The sequence below is a fragment of the Rhinoraja longicauda genome, unplaced genomic scaffold (genome assembly GCF_053455715.1).
Source record: "Rhinoraja longicauda isolate Sanriku21f unplaced genomic scaffold, sRhiLon1.1 Scf000353, whole genome shotgun sequence".
Classification (NCBI taxonomy): Eukaryota; Metazoa; Chordata; class Chondrichthyes; order Rajiformes; family Arhynchobatidae; genus Rhinoraja; species Rhinoraja longicauda.
The window spans coordinates 33,039-53,329 of record NW_027601571.1 but is presented as its reverse complement, the minus strand read 5'-3'; the positions used below and the strand labels follow the sequence as shown (position 1 = coordinate 53,329).

The 20,291-nt window shown below is 48.7% G+C and overlaps 2 long non-coding RNA genes across 2 annotated transcripts; both read right to left on the bottom strand.

Moving 5' to 3' along the window:
* Window positions 1-58: 58 nt before the first annotated feature.
* LOC144590850 (uncharacterized) lies at window positions 59-6,337 on the bottom strand. The gene is made up of 3 exons (XR_013546593.1): window positions 6,217-6,337; window positions 3,564-3,778; window positions 59-82 (listed from the first exon to the last, which is right to left on the bottom strand). It is a non-coding gene; the product is annotated as an uncharacterized LOC144590850 (long non-coding RNA).
* Window positions 6,338-12,746: 6,409 nt separating this feature from the next.
* LOC144590851 (uncharacterized) lies at window positions 12,747-18,978 on the bottom strand. Its single transcript, XR_013546594.1, has 3 exons — window positions 18,858-18,978; window positions 16,250-16,464; window positions 12,747-12,770 (listed from the first exon to the last, which is right to left on the bottom strand). It is a non-coding gene; the product is annotated as an uncharacterized LOC144590851 (long non-coding RNA).
* Between the last annotated feature and the right edge of the window lie 1,313 nt (window positions 18,979-20,291).

Sequence of the window (20,291 nt, the reverse complement as noted above, 5' to 3'; positions counted from 1 at the left end):
GATGCAAATTGTTTATTCCTTACCTGAAATTATTGACTATTGCTCGACGGTAATTTGGGTCCGGTCTGTACACAGCATCAAGCTGCAAAAGAAATACATCTATGAGGATTCATTTGCAATCGTTTGATAAATAAACTGCAAAACTAAGAGTTGTTAACCAAACTAACATTTTGAGTGGCCATATCACCGGCCATTGTGTACTGTCTCTCCGATGACTGGATAGCACGCAACAAAAGCTTTTCACTGTACCTCTGTACACAAGACAACAAACTAGACTGAACTTTTGTCAAAAGGCAAACAAATCAGAGTGGGAGCAGGGAGGATAATTTAAAGAGACAGGTGGCTTGACTTCCCAGCCACTTCCATTGCTTCTCCTACCCAAAGCATTTCATACATCAGTTTCAAAATCGGAACAAATAGGCACAGCAAGCAGTTAGCCACCACCTACAGTGTGTTACCCCACTCAGCTAGTTGTTCCACAGCCCTGCAGCTTAAAGCAGCGCATGCTAGACATGTTTTTTTCTCTGGAGAATTATACCTTAGAAATATAGAAACATAAAAACATAGATACATAGAAAATAGGTGCAGGAGAAGGCCATTTGGTCCTTTGAGCCAACATCGCCATGGCTGATTATCCAAAATCAGTACCCCATTCCTGCTTTCTCCCCCCATCCCTTGCTTCCGTTAGCCCGAAGAGCTAAATCTAACTCTCTCTTGAAAACATCCAGTGATTTGGCCTCCACTGCCTTCTGTGGCAGGGAATTCCACAGATTCACAACTCTCTGAGTGAAACAGTTTTTTCCTCATCTCAGTCCTAAATGACACACCACTTATTTGTAACTGTGGCCCCTGGTTCTGTAAGGTGTATAAGATCATGAGAGGAATAGATAGGATTAATGCAGTCTTTTACCCAGTGGGGGAATTAAAAACCAGAGGACATAGGTTTAAGGTGAGAGGGGAAATTTAATAGGAACCTGAGGGGCAACTTTTTCACTCAGAGAGTATATGATACGATACGATACAATACAATACGATAGAACTTTATTTATCCCAGGAGGAAAATTGATTTGCCAACAGTCATGAAACACAAAATACACGAAACATGAAATCAAAATGATGAGTGGAAAGGATTGGGAGATGTACAAAAATTGGGGGGGTGATTCAGTCTACCCCACGACAGAAGGGGGAGGAGTTGTACAGTTTGATAGCCACAGGGAAGAAGGATCTCCTGTGGCGCCCTGTGCTGCATCTTGGTGGAACCAGTCTGTTGCTGAAGGTGCTCCTTAGGTTGACCAGAGTGTCATGGAGAGAGAGGGTGAACTGTATTGTCCAGGATGCTCTGCAGTTTGAGGAGCATCCTCCCCTCCAAGACCCCCTCCCATGAATCCCAGATGGAACGAGCTGCCAGTGGAGGTAGTTGAGGGAGGTACAATAGCAACATATGAAAGACACTTGATAGACACAAAATGCTGGAGTAACTCAGCATATCTGACAGAAGGAATGGGAGGCGTTTCGAGTCGAGACTTTTCCTGACAGGTGCAAGTATAGGAAAGGTTATAAAGAATATGGGGTAGATATTGGAAAATGGGACTTGCTTCAATGGGACATATTGGTTAACATGAATGACTTGGTCTGTTTCCGTGCTACATGAGTCAGGAAGGTTTAAGTTCAAAGCACACAATAAAAATACGAGAACCTCTTTCTACTTGAATGACTTTATAGTAGAAGGTAATGTTTTTTTATTTGATGAGATGGCTCTCACTGAACTTAGGAAGTTGGCAGGACAGTTGAAAGGTGTCCCCTGGTGTTCCCTGGTATGATGTATATAGACCTTGTCATAAATTCCCCTTGTAAATAAGACAATTAAACATTTTTTACTCTCTTGACTCTTGAGGTCCATTTCAGGACGCTTAATATTACATGCAAAAGGTTTAAAGAGACGTGTATCACAGCAGATGTTGGTTTAAAAAGGAGACAGAAAGTGCTGGAATGACTTAGCAGTTCAGGTGGAATTTAGTTTAAGAAAAAAACTGTAGATGCTGGTTTAAATCGAAGGTAGACACAAAATGCTGGAGTAACTCAGCGGGTCAGGCAGCATCTCTGGAGAGAAAGAATGGGTGACGTTTTGTGTCTCGTCTCGAAACGTCGCCCATTCCTTCTCTCCAGAAATGCTGCTTGACCCATTGAGTTACTCCAGCATTTTGTGTCTATCTGGCTTTTAGTTTAGTTTAGTTTAGAGATACAGCGCAGAAACTGCCCCTTTGGCCCATCGATTCCGCGCCAAAGAGCAAACCCTGTAAACCATCACTATCCCACACGCTAGGAACAATGTTTACAAAAGCCAGTTAACCTACAAACCTGTACGTCTTTGGAGTGTGGGAGGATATTGGAGCACATGGAGAAAACCCACGCGATCACGGGGAGAACGTACAAACTCCGTACAGACAGCACCCGTAGTCTGGATTGAACTCGGGCCTCTGGCGCTGTGAGGCAGCAACTCTACCACTGCACCACAGCGCTGTCCTAGAATTTCGACAGAACGTGAATAAGTGATATTTTGGGTCGGGACAATGAGTTCGAAGAAGGGTCCCAATCTGAAACATTGCCTATTCATGTCTTTTGGAGAGGCTGCCTGACCTACTGAGTTACTCCTGCACTTTGTGTCATTCATCATCACTGAAGCATTTGCTCAGTCCTGTACAAGTATTAGACTCACGGAACATAAAGACAGGGAAGGAGGCCGTTCAGCCCAGCTGGCCCATGCTAGCAACCAGTGGGGCAAACCAGTCAACATCACTCAGCCAGTTCCCTTGCACAACATTTTCCCAAAATTGTACTCTGCATTTTTCCTTTGAAAGATTGAAATGGCTCTGTCTCTGTCAACGTGGCTTAAGATAGGAAAATCCACTCGGCAAATCTCCTTGGAGATTCAGAGATGCAACATTACTCTCCTGCACCTTCTCATACTTAAAGCACACTAAAAGAAAATATGCCATTAAACATATCTACAGTAATACTTAGGCTGTATTCCTTACTAAATGAGAAAATGATAAAGAACGCACCAAAACCTGTCAGCGACCTCCTCTGGCAGCTAGATCCATATGGGGTCCATGGGAGGTGGTCTTGGAGGGGAGGATGCTCCTCAAAGCATCTCCTGCAGAGCATCCTGGACAATACAGCTCACCCCCTCCGTGACACACTGGTCAACCTGAGGAGCACCTTCAGCAACAGACTGGTCCCACCAAGATGCAGCACAGAACGCCACAGGAGATCCTTCTTCCCTGTGGCTATCAAATTCCTCCCCCTTCTGTCGTGGGGTAGACTGACCCTCCACACCCCCCCCACCCTCCAACCTTCCCCCTCCCCCATCCCCAATCTTTGCACATCCCCCATCCTTTCTGCTCGTCACTTTAATTTCATGTTTCATGTATTTTGTGTTTCTATGACTGTCTGCAGATCAATTTCCCTCCTGGGATAAATGAAGTTCTAAGGCATTGTTTCGTAAAAACAATAGGATCAACGAGAGATTAATAAATAGATCAACACAGAATAAGGGAACTTACCCCAGTTGTAATACTGGCAGCCAAGGATCGGAAGTTGCGGGAACTTCGATTATTTAAGCTTGGTTCAAAATCACCAACAACACTGAAAGAGAGTGGGACATTAGCTACAACCCGATTTTGCGTGGTTGTAGTTGGTGATTCTGTTGTACTGGCAGTTGTTGGTCCAGATGTAGTTGGTAATTCAGTTGTACTGGAGAATTGTGATTGTGCGGAATCTGGTGGTACAATGTTGATTGAGGAAAACAACATTATTAGTTCATAATTTTTGTCTTTTGGAAAGTTCATTTTAATCTTCCCTCTGACATTAATACTTGCATCATCCCACGACCCACAATTTTCTGCTCTATTTGTGTCCTGTTAGGTCCAGTTTCTGTACCTTCACGTCCTTTTGAGACTGATATCTGAGTATTATTGCACTATCTATGTCAGGTGAAACTAGGACTCTGGACTCCAGTAGCATGTCACACATTAAGCCTGGGTACCAGGCTTGCATTACTGGAATTCTGTTTCTTTGGCATATCTGCCTTTGGTGCAGTTACATTAGACATTTGTGGGCGGCACGGTGGCACAACGGTAGTGTTGTTGCCTTACAGCTTTTACAGCGCCGGAGACCCAGGTTCAATCCCAATTTCGGGTGCTGTCCGTACAGAGTTTGTACGTTCTCCCCTTGACCTGCTTGCGTTTTCTCTGAGATCTTCGGTTTCATCCCACACTCCAAAGGCGTGCAGGTTTCTAGGTTAATTGGCTTGGTATAAATGTAAATTGTCCCTAGTGTGTGTAGGATAGTGTAGTGTGCGGGGGTCGCTGGTTGGTACGGACTCGGTGGGCCGAAGGGCCTGTACATCTAAAACTAAAAAACTAAAGACGGACAGTTACAATGGGTTGGGAATAGTCTTTGCCCCAAGGTTCTTGGTGTAGTAAATGCTGGAGTAACTCAGCAGGTCAGGCAGCATCTCGGGAGAGAAGGAATGGGTGACGTTTCAGGTCGAGACCCTTCTTCAGACTGAATATATATATATATATATACACACACACACACACACACACACATATATATATACATATATATATGTATGTATATATATATATATATATATATATATATATAATGGCTTCCGACCACTGAGCCTTACCCAATGTGTTCCATTCCCCCAGGGAAGCTTTGCATAGCATTTGTCACGTTAATTTTCCACATTATACTGATACTTAATTTTTGGACGTTATTTAGACTAAACACTTTAACTCCCCCTTCCATTCCCACACTGACATTCCTATCCTGGGCCTCCTCCACTGTCAGAGGCACAACGCAAATTAACATAGAAACATAGAAAATAGGTGCAGGAGGAGGCCATTTGGCCCTTCAAGCCAGCACAGCCATTCAACATGATCATGGCTGATCACCCAGAATCATTTGAGGAACAGCATCTCATATTTCATTGAGAGGTCACAGCGGCGGTCGATGATGGCGCCGACCGACGGGCGAGACGTCCCCGTGAAGTAAGGAAGTCGCTGCCACGGGAAGGAACAAAGGAGGACCTGGCGTGGGGGGACCGCCCTGAAGAACAATAGACAATAGGTGCAGGAGGAGGCCATTCGGCCCTTCGAGTCAGCACCGCCATTCAATGCGATCATGGCTGATCATTCTCAATCAGTACCCCGTTCCTGCCTTCTCCCCGTACCCCCTGACTCCGCTATCCTTAAGAGCTCTATCTAGCTCTCTCTTGAATGCATTCAGAGAATTGGCCTCCACTGCCTTCTGAGGCAGAGAATTCCACAGATTCACAACTCTGACTGAAAAAGTTTTTCCTCATCTCAGTTCCAAATGGCCTACCCCTTATTCTTAAACTGTGGCCCCTTGTTCTGGACTCCCCCAACATTGGGAACATGTTTCCTGCCTCTAACGTGTCCAATCCCTTAATAATCTTATACGTTTCGATAAGATCTCCTCTCATCCTTCTAAAATGGGGGGACCGCCGTGGGGGGGGGGGGGGGGGGCAAGAACGAAGGGGGAACTGGTACAGGGATGGGGGCCAAGGTATGCAAGGATAGAAGTTCACTGTGACTTGTCTCATGTGACGATAAGGTTTTCATTCATTCATTCATTCATTCATTCATTCATTCATTCATTCATTCATTCATTCATTCATTCATTCATTCAGGTGAGTGGAGAATCTGGAGGGAATTGACAAGAAGGTGGTTAGAACAGAAAATGTGATTAATGGGTAATTGATAGTTGGCATGGACTCTGGGCCGAAGAGCCACTAAATCTCTCCATCACCCTGTGACTTACTATAAAGGAACATACTCTAATGCAAGTTTTTTTTCAATTGATTCACAGGGTGACAACATTATTAATGTTATGGAGGGATGTGGGAGGAATTTCCTCTTTGGAACCTTTATTTCCGACCCCTTTCACCTTTACGAGAAACATTGACCAGTCAACTTCAACCTGCTGGTTAGTGTCACAGAGTGATACATTGTGGAAACAAGCCCTTCAGCCCAACTTGCCCACACTAGTCAACGTGCCCCATTTATACTAGTCCCACCTTTGGTGCATATCCCTCCGAACCTGTCCTATCCATGTACATCAGTCTTTGCAACAATCAGGTAGCTCTTGCATTGTGAAATTTGCAGCATAATTTATAACACTTACCACCAGAACTGATGGTCCCTGGAATAAGTGTGACGTTTCCTAAATCCGTGCCATTTGCTAAACTATTAACCAATTGTCTCACCACTTCTGACCCATTGGGAGGTGTGGTGGTATTTCCATACTCTAGGGTACACTTTGCGATAATGGATCCATTCCTAGAAAAAGTAAATTCATCTGGTGATACATCTTGAACTGTAATATCCAGTTTATTTCATATCCAGCAACGTTTTGAGAACCATGTTTAGACAGGAGTTTGGAACAAATGTTGAACTAGTCATAGATAGCCATAATCATACTGCACAGAAACAGGCCCTTCGGCCCAACCCGTCTGTGCTGACCAAGATGGCCCTCTCCCCATCAGAACTACCCCCTCCATCGACTCCTTTAAGTCCAGGCTCAAAACCTATTTCTACTCCCTAGCTTTTGAGGCCCTCTGAGGGGGTGCTGTGAACTGTTTATGTATGTGCTGTTATGTTTGTGTGCCATTGTATGTTCGTCCTTAGTACCTGAACTGATGTACAGCACTTTGGTCAATGTGGGTTGTTTTTAAATGTGCTATACAAATAAAATTGACTTGACTTGACTTGACATTTGCCCGCATTGGGCCTGTATCCCTCTAAATCTTTCCTAAGATAGATACAAAATTCTGGAGTAAATCTGGAGAAAAAAGGTGGGTGATGTTTCAGGTCGAGACCCTTCTTTAGTCTGTAGAAGGCTCTCGACCCGAAACATCACCCATCCATGTTCTCCAGAGATGCTGCTGAGTTACTCCAGCACATGGTGCCCTTTTATATATTAACCAGCATCTGCAGTTCCTTGTTTCTAAAGCCAGATCCAGAACCATCTTACCCCAAAGGTTCAAAGGACATATGTTACTCCAGCTTTTTGTGTCTCTGCATCTGCAGTTCCTTCCTACACATTTCGTCTATATTCATACCGCTGAGTTGTAAACTGAATGATGCCTGGATTAAGGAGTAATAGCTAAGCCAGGATCCCATTGATTTACAAATTTGAAAGAGAAAATTGGGTTGGATTGGACACACCCTCAGAAAACGCGCCACAAACATCACCCGGCAAGCCCTGAAATGGAACCCCCAAGGAAAAAGGAAAAGAGGTGGCCCCAGGAACAGCTGGAGAAGAGGGGTCCAGGCACAAATGTCTGGGAGTGGTTCAACTGGGGAGATCTCGAAAGACCGAGGAGCCAAGGGCTTAAGAAGAAGAAGAGCTGTAAGAAGAGATTAGGCAAACTTGGATTGTTTTCTCTGAAGCATCAGAGGCTGAGGGGAGGCCTGATAGAGGTTGATAAAATTCTGAGAGGCGTAGATAGGGTAGATGATATATTTTTTCCCAGCGTTGAAATGTCAAATACTAGAGGGCATGGCTTTAAGATGAGAGAGGGGGAAAGTTTTAAAGAGATATGGGAGGCAAGATTTTTACTCAAAGGGCAGTTTGTGCCTGGAACATACTGCGTGGGTGGTGGTGGAAGTAAATACGATAGTGTAGCGCGTCGATAAAGGCAAGGAGCCAGGTATTTCGGGAAGGTATATTTATTGTATCGTGGGTCTCAGACGGGTCTAGTCTGCCGGAATGGCTTGGCGCCCAAACCTTGTCCTTATATACCTGAGTCCAGGACCGCCTCCCGGGACTGGTCCATTCCCGTGCCGAGGGGTCGGTAGTCGTATGGCCCGACCTTTGGGAGCCGCCACAGTACCCCCCCCAGATCCGGAGGCACGAAACGCACTGGTGGTCGCACAACCCGACCGGACCGCGTACGGTAATCGGTCGACAGAGGGGCCGGCGGAGGCACAGTTGGAGGGACAGGCGGTGGGACCCGCAAAGGGGGGCGACCTCGTGGCCGAGGCTCGGCCACCCGCACCGGTTGGTCGGTCTAAGTGGGCCGGCTTCAGGCGGTCAATTGACACGGCCTCCGGCCGGCCCCCCATGTCCAAAACAAAGGTTGTCTGCCCGTGCTCCAGCACCCGGTACGGGCCTTCATACGGCCTCTGGAGTGGCGCCTGGTGGGCGTCACGGCGCAGGAACACAAAGGCGCAGTCCTGGAGGGCCGATGGCACGTAAGGGCGGAATGTCCCATGGCGGGACGTCGGCACGGGTGCGAGCTTGCCAACTCGCTCTCAGAGGCGCTGTAGGGTGGATGAGGGCGGTTCCTCTCGCCCCGGCAACGAGGGCACGAACTCCCCGGGCACCGTGAGCGGAGACCCGTAGACGAGCTCCGCTGATGATGAAGCCAGGTCTTCCTTGGGCGCAGTCCGGATGCCCAGCAAAACCCATGGTAGCTCGTCCATCCAGTCGGGGCCGGCGAGTCGCGCCTTCAGCGCTGCCTTCAGCTGCCGGTGGAACCTCTCCACCAAGCCGTTTGCCTGCGGGTGATAGGCCGTGGTGTGGTGCAGCCGCACGCCCAACAGGTGGGCCATGGCCGGCCACAGCTCGGAGGTGAACTGTGGCCCCCGGTCCGATGAGATGACCACCGGCACACCAAAGCGAGCAATCCAGTGCGCGGCCAACGCACGAGCGCATGTGGCTGTAGACGTATCAGCCAGTGGTATGGCCTCCGGCCACCGCGTGAAGCGGTCCACCACCGTGAAGAGGTGGGTGATGCCCCGGGACGGCGGGAGCGGGCCCACAATGTCCACGTGCAGGTGGTCGAAACGGCGGCAGGGTAGATCCCTTGGAGTGGCGCCCGGACGTGGCGTTGAATTTTTGACGTCTGGCACGGAATGCAGGTGCGGGCCCATTGGCCAACCTGCTTGCGCAGACCATGCCACATGAACCGCGCAGCTACCAATGAGATCGTTGCCCGGATGGATGGGTGAGCCAGCCCGTGGACCACGTCGAACACCCTCCTGCGCCACGCGGCCGGGACGATGGGGCGCGGCTGACCTGCCGACACATCGCAAAGTATCGTCGTCGCTCCGGGGCCGAGGGGAACATCCACAAGGCGGAGGCCAGAGATGGCAGTCCGGTAGGCGGGCATCTCCCCGTCCGTTAGTTGGGCCTCCGCCAGGGCAGAATAATCAATGCCGGGTGCCACTTCTAACACGGCATTGATGGCGGGGCGAGACAATGCGTCGGCCACCCGGTTTTCCTTCCCCTCGATAAAGCGGATGGAGGTGGTGAATTCTGATATGTAGGCCAACTGGCGCTGCTGTCGGGCGGACCATGGGTCGGAGACCTTTGCCAGGGCGAAAGTGAGCGGCTTGTGGTCCGTGTAAGCGGTGAACGGGCGGCCCTCCAGAAAATAGCGGAAGTGACGAACGGCCAGGTACAGGGCGAGGAGCTCGCGGTCGAAAGCGCTGTACTTCCTCTGGGCGTTGTCGAGGTGCCGGCTGAAGAAGGCCAGGGGGCACCAACCCCCGTCCGTGAGTTGCTCCAGTACGGCACCAACCGCCAACTCTGAGGCGTCCACCGTAAGGGCTGTCGGGGCATCCTCCCGTGGGTGAACAAGCAGCACAGCCCGAGCCAGGGCCTCCTTCGCGCCGTCAAAGGCTGTTACGGCCTCGTCGGTCCACACGACGGTCTTACGCTTGCCCGCCAGCAGCTCGTATAGCGGCCGCATGATGTGGGCCGCGGATGGCAGGAACCGGTGATAAAAGGCCACCATGCCGACGAACTCCTGCAGGCCACGCACCGAGGATGGACGGGGAAACCGGCGGATGGCGTCTACTTTGTCCGGCAGGGGAACCGCTCCTTGCGAGGACACACGGTGGCCGAGAAAGTCGATTGTGGCCACGCCAAAGCGGCACTTGGCGAGGTTTATGGCCAACCCGTGCTCGCTGAGCCGCTGGAAAAGCTGCCGGAGGTGGGCACAGTGCTCCTGCCGCGAGCGGCTGGCTACCAACATGTCGTCAAGGTAGACAAATAGGAAATCCAGCCCGCGACACACGCCGTTCATTAACCGCTGAAATGACTGCGCGGCGTTCTTGAGGCCGAACGGCATCCGTACGAACTCGTAGAGTCCGAACGGCGTGATGATTGCCGTCTTGGGTACATCCTCCGGGTGGACCGGGATCTGGTTGTAACCTCGCACCAGATCCACCTTTGAAAATATCGTGGCCCCAGCCAAATGGGCGTTGAAGTCCTGGATGTGGGGCACGGGGTATCGGTCCTCGGCGGTAGCGACGTTCAGCCGCCGATAATCCCCGCAAGGCCTCCAGCCCCCGTTTGCCTTGGGGACCATGTGGAGTGGAGATGCCCATGGGCTGTTGGAAGGGCGGACGATCCCCAAGGACTCCATCGTGCGGAACTCCTGTCGTGCCAGGCGTAGTTTCTCAGGCGGGAGTCGGCGTGCTCGTGCGTGGAGGGGTGGGCCGGTAGTTGTGATATAATGGTACACCCCATGCTTGGGGGTCGACGACCGGAATTGCGGGGCCATAATATCCGGAAAGTCCGCCAGCACCCGAGCGAAATGGGAGTCCACGGACGACAGCGGGCGTATAATGGGGTCATTCAGCCGCAACGCGATGGGCTCCATCGTGGCGGAGTGGACCAAGCGCTGCTGCCTGACGTCCACGAGGAGAGAATGCGCCCGCAGAAAATCGGCCCCGAGCAACGGCTGGGAGACGTCGGCGATCGTAAACAGCCACGTAAAATGACTGGCGCCGAAAACGATGTGGACCGTGCGGACGCCATATGTTTGAATAATGCTCCCATTTGCCGCGGTGAGGATGGGCCCCCGCTTCCCAGAACGAATGTCCAGCGGCGAAGGGGGCAGGACGCTCAGCTCCGCCCCGGTATCCACGAGGAAGCGGCTCCCGGACCGCCGATCCCAGGCGAAGAGGCGGTGAATCTGGCCGGCCACCGCAGGGACTATTGGTAGCCGGCCCGGGCGTTTTCCGGAAATGTGCACGGCTGGCGGCATTGTCGGGCTGCCGCACCCCAGCGCTGGTGGTAATAACACCAGTACCTCTTGCTGGTGCTGGCTGGAGCCTGCTGGTGTGGGACTGCAGGTGCACGACCCGCAATGGCCACCGGGGGCGATCTCGCAGGCCTCCGGGACGTAGCTGTCACTCCTTCCACAGCTCCCCCGCCCGACCGGAGAAAATCGGGCGCTTCTCGAGTGACGTTAAGCGCACTGACGTCATCACGGCGCGCCGCCCACAGCGCGTCCGCGCGCCTGCCGAGGGCCCGGGTGTCTGCAAAGGAGGCGTCGGTGAGCTGCAGGCGAATGTCGGCCGGCAGCAGGTGCAGGTATGTATATTCAAACATCAGGCACGGTCTGTGCCCGTCGAGCAGCGCGACCATCTCCTTCAGGAGGCTAGATGGGCGCCGGTCACCGAGGCCTGGCATGTGGAGGAGCCTTTCGGCCCGCTCCATTCGGGTTAGCCCGTAGGTTTGGAGCAGCAGCTCCTTAAGGGCTTCATATTTACCGTCGGCCGGTGGGTCCTGGAGGAACTCCGTTACCTCTTCGGCCGTGTCCTGGTCAAGGGCTCCCACCAGGTGGAAAAACCGGGTGTTATCCACTGTGATGCCCTGCAGCTGGAACTGGGCCTCCGCTTGGTAAAACCAAACGCGAGCCCGGGTGGTCCAGAAGGTCGGGAGCTTGATTCCTACCGCGTCGACAGCTGGGGCCATGGTCGGCCTGCGAGCCGGACGGGCGGTCGGCTTTTGCTTTTGTGCCCATCCTAATGAATGGACCGTCGAGGTCATCAATGTAGCACGTCGATAAAGGCAAGGAGCCAGGTATTTCGGGAAGGTATATTTTTTGTATCGTGGGTCTCAGACGGGTCTAGTCTGCCGGAATGGCTTGGCGCCCAAACCTTGTCCTTATATACCTGAGTCCAGGACCGCCTCCCGGGACTGGTCCATTCCCGTGCCGAGGGGTCGGTAGTCGTATGGCCCGACCTTTGGGAGCCGCCATAATAGCAATGTTAGAGGCATTAAGACAGAGACATATACAGGCTGGGAATAGATGGATTTACACCAATCAGCCAAAACATTATGTCTTGATGAGCCAAAACATTATGACCACCAGCCTAATATGCTGTTGGTCCTCCATGTGCAGCCCCATACGCAGCAGGGCGCGATCCAATGTTATTCACTTTGCCCGTCAGTGGTCATAATGTTTTGGCTGATCGGTGTATACCACGTGGAGGTAGTTGGGTTTACTTGGATGGACAACATAGTGGCCTTTTCCAGTGTGTGGGAAGGAAGTGCAGATGCTGGTTTAAACCGAAGATAGACACAAAACGCTGGAATAACTCAGCGGGACAGGCAGCATCTCTGGAGAGAAGGAATGGGTGATGTTTCGGGTCGAGCCCCTTCTTCAGACTGAAAGTCCTGTTCCTGTGTTGTACTGTGTTCTAGGGTATATTTTCTATTATCAACCTCTGTGGTCTAATGGCAGGACTCCAGCCATTAGTTGGTTCCATGCAGTGGACCTGAATTTTTTTCTATTTGCACTCCCTTTAGGTTGAGGTTAAAAAATGTTAAGTTGATTGACTACCCACAGCCAAGAGATGCAAATTGTTTATTCCTTACCTGAAATTATTGACTATTGCTCGAAGGTAATTTGGGTCCGGTCTGTACACAGCATCAAGCTGCAAAAGAAATACATCTATGAGGATTCATTTGCAATCGTTTGATAAATAAACTGCAAAACTAAGAGTTGTTAACCAAACTAACATTTTGAGTGGCCATATCACCGGCCATCGTGTACTGTCTCTCCGATGACTGGATAGCACGCAACAAAAGCTTTTCACTGTACCTCTGTACACAAGACAACAAACTAGACTGAACTTTTGTCAAAAGGCAAACAAATCAGAGTGGGAGCAGGGAGGATAATTTAAAGAGACAGGTGGCTTGACTTCCCAGCCACTTCCATTGCTTCTCCTACCCAAAGCATTTCATACATCAGTTTCAAAATCGGAACAAATAGGCACAGCAAGCAGTTAGCCACCACCTAGTGTGTTACCCCACTCAGCTAGTTGTTCCACAGCCCTGCAGCTTAAAGCAGCGCATGCTAGACATGTTTTTTTCTCTGGAGAATTATACCTTAGAAATATAGAAACATAAAAACATAGATACATAGAAAATAGGTGCAGGAGAAGGCCATTTGGCCCTTTGAGCCAACATCGCCATGGCTGATTATCCAAAATCAGTACCCCATTCCTGCTTTCTCCCCCCATCCCTTGCTTCCGTTAGCCCGAAGAGCTAAATCTAACTCTCTCTTGAAAACATCCAGTGATTTGGCCTCCACTGCCTTCTGTGGCAGGGAATTCCACAGATTCACAACTCTCTGAGTGAAACAGTTTTTTCCTCATCTCAGTCCTAAATGACACACCACTTATTTGTAACTGTGGCCCCTGGTTCTGTAAGGTGTATAAGATCATGAGAGGAATAGATAGGATTAATGCAGTCTTTTACCCAGTGGGGGAATTAAAAACCAGAGGACATAGGTTTAAGGTGAGAGGGGAAATTTAATAGGAACCTGAGGGGCAACTTTTTCACTCAGAGAGTATATGATACGATACGATACAATACAATACGATAGAACTTTATTTATCCCAGGAGGAAAATTGATTTGCCAACAGTCATGAAACACAAAATACACGAAACATGAAATCAAAATGATGAGTGGAAAGGATTGGGAGATGTACAAAAATTGGGGGGGTGATTCAGTCTACCCCACGACAGAAGGGGGAGGAGTTGTACAGTTTGATAGCCACAGGGAAGAAGGATCTCCTGTGGCGCCCTGTGCTGCATCTTGGTGGAACCAGTCTGTTGCTGAAGGTGCTCCTTAGGTTGACCAGAGTGTCATGGAGAGAGAGGGTGAGCTGTATTGTCCAGGATGCTCTGCAGTTTGAGGAGCATCCTCCCCTCCAAGACCCCCTCCCATGAATCCCAGATGGAACGAGCTGCCAGTGGAGGTAGTTGAGGGAGGTACAATAGCAACATATGAAAGACACTTGATAGACACAAAATGCTGGAGTAACTCAGCATATCTGACAGAAGGAATGGGAGGCGTTTCGAGTCGAGACTTTTCCTGACAGGTGCAAGTATAGGAAAGGTTATAAAGAATATGGGGTAAATATTGGAAAATGGGACTTGCTTCAATGGGACATATTGGTTAACATGAATGACTTGGTCTGTTTCCGTGCTACATGAGTCAGGAAGGTTTAAGTTCAAAGCACACAATAAAAATACGAGAACCTCTTTCTACTTGAATGACTTTATAGTAGAAGGTAGTGTTTTTTTATTTGATGAGATGGCTCTCACTGAACTTAGGAAGTTGGCAGGACAGTTGAAAGGTGTCCCCTGGTGTTCCCTGGTATGATGTATATAGACCTTGTCATAAATTCCCCTTGTAAATAAGACAATTAAACATTTTTTACTCTCTTGACTCTTGAGGTCCATTTCAGGACGCTTAATATTACATGCAAAAGGTTTAAAGAGACGTGTATCACAGCAGATGTTGGTTTAAAAAGGAGACAGAAAGTGCTGGAATGACTTAGCAGTTCAGGTGGAATTTAGTTTAAGAAAAAAACTGTAGATGCTGGTTTAAATCGAAGGTAGACACAAAATGCTGGAGTAACTCCGCAGGTCAGGCAGCATCTCTGGAGAGAAAGAATGGGTGACGTTTTGGGTCTCGCCTCGAAACGTCGCCCATTCCTTCTCTCCAGAAATGCTGCCTGACCCATTGAGTTACTCCAGCATTTTGTGTCTATCTGGCTTTTAGTTTAGTTTAGTTTAGAGATACAGCGCGGAAACTGCCCCTTTGGCCCATCGATTCCGCGCCAAAGAGCAAACCCTGTAAACCATCACTATCCCACACGCTAGGAACAATGTTTACAAAAGCCAGTTAACCTACAAACCTGTACGTCTTTGGAGTGTGGGAGGATATTGGAGCACATGGAGAAAACCCACGCGATCACGGGGAGAACGTACAAACTCCGTACAGACAGCACCCGTAGTCTGGATTGAACCCGGGCCTCTGGCGCTGTGAGGCAGCAACTCTACCACTGCACCACCGCGCTGTCCTAGAATTTCGACAGAACGTGAATAAGTGATATTTTGGGTCGGGACAATGAGTTCGAAGAATGGTCCCAATCTGAAACATTGCCTATTCATGTCTTTTGGAGAGGCTGCCTGACCTACTGAGTTACTCCTGCACTTTGTGTCATTCATCATCACTGAAGCATTTGCTCAGTCCTGTACAAGTATTAGACTCACGGAACATAAAGACAGGGAAGGAGGCCGTTCAGCCCAGCTGGCCCATGCTAGCAACCAGTGGGGCAAACCAGTCAACATCACTCAGCCAGTTCCCTTGCACAACATTTTCCCAAAATTGTACTCTGCATTTTTCCTTTGAAAGATTGAAATGGCTCTGTCTCTGTCAACGTGGCTTAAGATAGGAAAATCCACTCGGCAAATCTCCTTGGAGATTCAGAGATGCAACATTACTCTCCTGCACCTTCTCATACTTAAAGCACACTAAAAGAAAATATGCCATTAAACATATCTACAGTAATACTTAGGCTGTATTCCTTACTAAATGAGAAAATGATAAAGAACGCACCAAAACCTGTCAGCGACCTCCTCTGGCAGCTAGATCCATATGGGGTCCATGGGAGGTGGTCTTGGAGGGGAGGATGCTCCTCAAAGCATCTCCTGCAGAGCATCCTGGACAATACAGCTCACCCCCTCCGTGACACACTGGTCAACCTGAGGAGCACCTTCAGCAACAGACTGGTCCCACCAAGATGCAGCACAGAACGCCACAGGAGATCCTTCTTCCCTGTGGCTATCAAATTCCTCCCCCTTCTGTCGTGGGGTAGACTGACCCTCCACCCCCCCCCCCCCCTCCAACCTTCCCCCTCCCCCATCCCCAATCTTTGCACATCCCCCATCCTTTCTGCTCGTCACTTTAATTTCATGTTTCATGTATTTTGTGTTTCTATGACTGTCTGCAGATCAATTTCCCTCCTGGGATAAATGAAGTTCTAAGGCATTGTTTCGTAAAAACAATAGGATCAACGAGAGATTAATAAATAGATCAACACAGAATAAGGGAACTTACCCCAGTTGTAATACTGGCAGCCAAGGATCGGAAGTTGCGGGAACTTCGATTATTTAAGCTTGGTTCAAAATCACCAACAACACTGAAAGAGAGTGGGACATTAGCTACAACCCGATTTTGCGTGGTTGTAGTTGGTGATTCTGTTGTACTGGCAGTTGTTGGTCCAGATGTAGTTGGTAATTCAGTTGTACTGGAGAATTGTGATTGTGCGGAATCTGGTGGTACAATGTTGAATGAGGAAAACAACATTATTAGTTCATAATTTTTGTCTTTTGGAAAGTTCATTTTAATCTTCCCTCTGACATTAATACTTGCATCATCCCACGACCCACAATTTTCTGCTCTATTTGTGTCCTGTTAGGTCCAGTTTCTGTACCTTCACGTCCTTTTGAGACTGATATCTGAGTATTATTGCACTATCTATGTCAGGTGAAACTAGGACTCTGGACTCCAGTAGCATGTCACACATTAAGCCTGGGTACCAGGCTTGCATTACTGGAATTCTGTTTCTTTGGCATATCTGCCTTTGGTGCAGTTACATTAGACATTTGTGGGCGGCACGGTGGCGCAACGGTAGTGTTGTTGCCTTACAGCTTTTACAGCGCCGGAGACCCAGGTTCAATCCCAATTTCGGGTGCTGTCCGTACAGAGTTTGTACGTTCTCCCCTTGACCTGCTTGCGTTTTCTCTGAGATCTTCGGTTTCATCCCACACTCCAAAGGCGTGCAGGTTTCTAGGTTAATTGGCTTGGTATAAATGTAAATTGTCCCTAGTGTGTGTAGGATAGTGTAGTGTGCGGGGGTCGCTGGTTGGTACGGACTCGGTGGGCCGAAGGGCCTGTACATCTAAAACTAAAAAACTAAAGACGGACAGTTACAATGGGTTGGGAATAGTCTTTGCCCCAAGGTTCTTGGTGTAGTAAATGCTGGAGTAACTCAGCAGGTCAGGCAGCATCTCGGGAGAGAAGGAATGGGTGACGTTTCAGGTCGAGACCCTTCTTCAGACTGAATATATATATATATATATATACACAGACACACACACACACACACACACATATATATATACATATATATATGTATGTATATATATATATATATATATATATATATAATGGCTTCCGACCACTGAGCCTTACCCAATGTGTTCCATTCCCCCAGGGAAGCTTTGCATAGCATTTGTCACGTTAATTTTCCACATTATACTGATACTTAATTTTTGGACGTTATTTAGACTAAACACTTTAACTCCCCCTTCCATTCCCACACTGACATTCCTATCCTGGGCCTCCTCCACTGTCAGAGGCACAACGCAAATTAACATAGAAACATAGAAAATAGGTGCAGGAGGAGGCCATTTGGCCCTTCAAGCCAGCACAGCCATTCAACATGATCATGGCTGATCACCCAGAATCATTTGAGGAACAGCATCTCATATTTCATTGAGAGGTCACAGCGGCGGTCGATGATGGCGCCGACCGACGGACGAGACGTCCCCGTGAAGTAAGGAAGTCGCTGCCACGGGAAGGAACAAAGGAGGACCTGGCGTGGGGGGACCGCCCTGAAGAACAATAGACAATAGGTGCAGGAGGAGGCCATTCGGCCCTTCGAGTCAGCACCGCCATTCAATGTGATCATGGCTGATCATTCTCAATCAGTACCCCGTTCCTGCCTTCTCCCCGTACCCCCTGACTCCGCTATCCTTAAGAGCTCTATCTAGCTCTCCCTTGAATGCATTCAGAGAATTGGCCTCCACTGCCTTCTGAGGCAGAGAATTCCACAGATTCACAACTCTGACTGAAAAAGTTTTTCCTCATCTCAGTTCTAAATGGCCTACCCCTTATTCTTAAACTGTGGCCCCTTGTTCTGGACTCCCCCAACATTGGGAACATGTTTCCTGCCTCTAACGTGTCCAATCCCTTAATAATCTTATACGTTTCGATAAGATCTCCTCTCATCCTTCTAAAATGGGGGGACCGCCGTGGGGGGGGGGGGGGGGGGGGGCAAGAACGAAGGGGGAACTGGTGCAGGGATGGGGGCCAAGGTATGCAAGGATAGAAGTTCACTGTGACTTGTCTCATGTGACGATAAGGTTTTCATTCATTCATTCATTCAGGTGAGTGGAGAATCTGGAGGGAATTGACAAGAAGGTGGTTAGAACAGAAAATGTGATTAATGGGTAATTGATAGTTGGCATGGACTCTGGGCCGAAGAGCCACTAAATCTCTCCATCACCCTGTGACTTACTATAAAGGAACATACTCTAATGCAAGTTTTTTTTCAATTGATTCACAGGGTGACAACATTATTAATGTTATGGAGGGATGTGGGAGGAATTTCCTCTTTGGAACCTTTATTTCCGACCCCTTTCACCTTTACGAGAAACATTGACCAGTCAACTTCAACCTGCTGGTTAGAGTCACAGAGTGATACATTGTGGAAACAAGCCCTTCAGCCCAACTTGCCCACACTAGTCAACGTGCCCCATTTATACTAGTCCCACCTTTGGTGCATATCCCTCCGAACCTGTCCTATCCATGTACATCAGTCTTTGCAACAATCAGGTAGCTCTTGCATTGTGAAATTTGCAGCATAATTTATAACACTTACCACCAGAACTGATGGTCCCTGGAATAAGTGTGACGTTTCCTAAATCCGTGCCATTTGCTAAACTATTAACCAATTGTCTCACCACTTCTGACCCATTGGGAGGTGTGGTGGTATTTCCATACTCTAGGGTACAGTTTGCGATAATGGATCCATTCCTAGAAAAAGTAAATTCATCTGGTTATACATCTTGAACTGTAATATCCAGTTTATTTCATATCCAGCAACGTTTTGAGAACCATGTTTAGACAGGAGTTTGGAACAAATGTTGAACTAGTCATAGATAGCCATAATCATACTGCACAGAAACAGGCCCTTCGGCCCAACCCGTCCGTGCTGACCAAGATGGCCCTCTCCCCATCAGAACTACCCCCTCCATCGACTCCTTTAAGTCCAGGCTCAAAACCTATTTCTACTCCCTAGCTTTTGAGGCCCTCTGAGGGGGTGCTGTGAACTGTTTATGTATGTGCTGTTATGTTTGTGTGCCATTGTATGTTCGTCCTTAGTACCTGAACTGATGTACAGCACTTTGGTCAATGTGGGTTGTTTTTAAATGTGCTATACAAATAAAATTGACTTGACTTGACTTGACATTTGCCCGCATTGGGCCTGTATCCCTCTAAACCTTTCCTAAGATAGATACAAAATTCTGGAGTAAATCTGGAGAAAAAAGGTGGGTGATGTTTCAGGTCGAGACCCTTCTTTAGAGTCTGTAGAAGGCTCTCGACCCGAAACATCACCCATCCATGTTCTCCAGAGATGCTGCTGAGTTACTCCAGCACATGGTGCCCTTTTATATATTAACCAGCATCTGCAGTTCCTTGTTTCTAAAGCCAGATCCAGAACCATCTTACCCCAAAGGTTCAAAGGACATATGTTACTCCAGCTTTTTGTGTCTCTGCATCTGCAGTTCCTTCCTACACATTTCGTCTATATTCATACCGCTGAGTTGTAAACTGAATGATGCCTGGATTAAGGAGTAATAGCTAAGCCAGGATCCCATTGACTTACAAATTTGAAAGAGAAAATTGGGTTGGATTGGACACACCCTCAGAAAACGCGCCACAAACATCACCCGGCAAGCCCTGAAATGGAACCCCCAAGGAAAAAGGAAAAGAGGTGGCCCCAGGAACAGCTGGAGAAGAGGGGTCCAGGCACAAATGTCTGGGAGTGGTTCAACTGGGGAGATCTCGAAAGACCGAGGAGCCAAGGGCTTAAGAAGAAGAAGAGCTGTAAGAAGAGATTAGGCAAACTTGGATTGTTTTCTCTGAAGCATCAGAGGCTGAGGGGAGGCCTGATAGAGGTTGATAAAATTCTGAGAGGCGTAGATAGGGTAGATGATATATTTTTTCCCAGCGTTGAAATGTCAAATACTAGAGGGCATGGCTTTAAGATGAGAGAGGGGGAAAGTTTAAAAGAGATATGGGAGGCAAGATT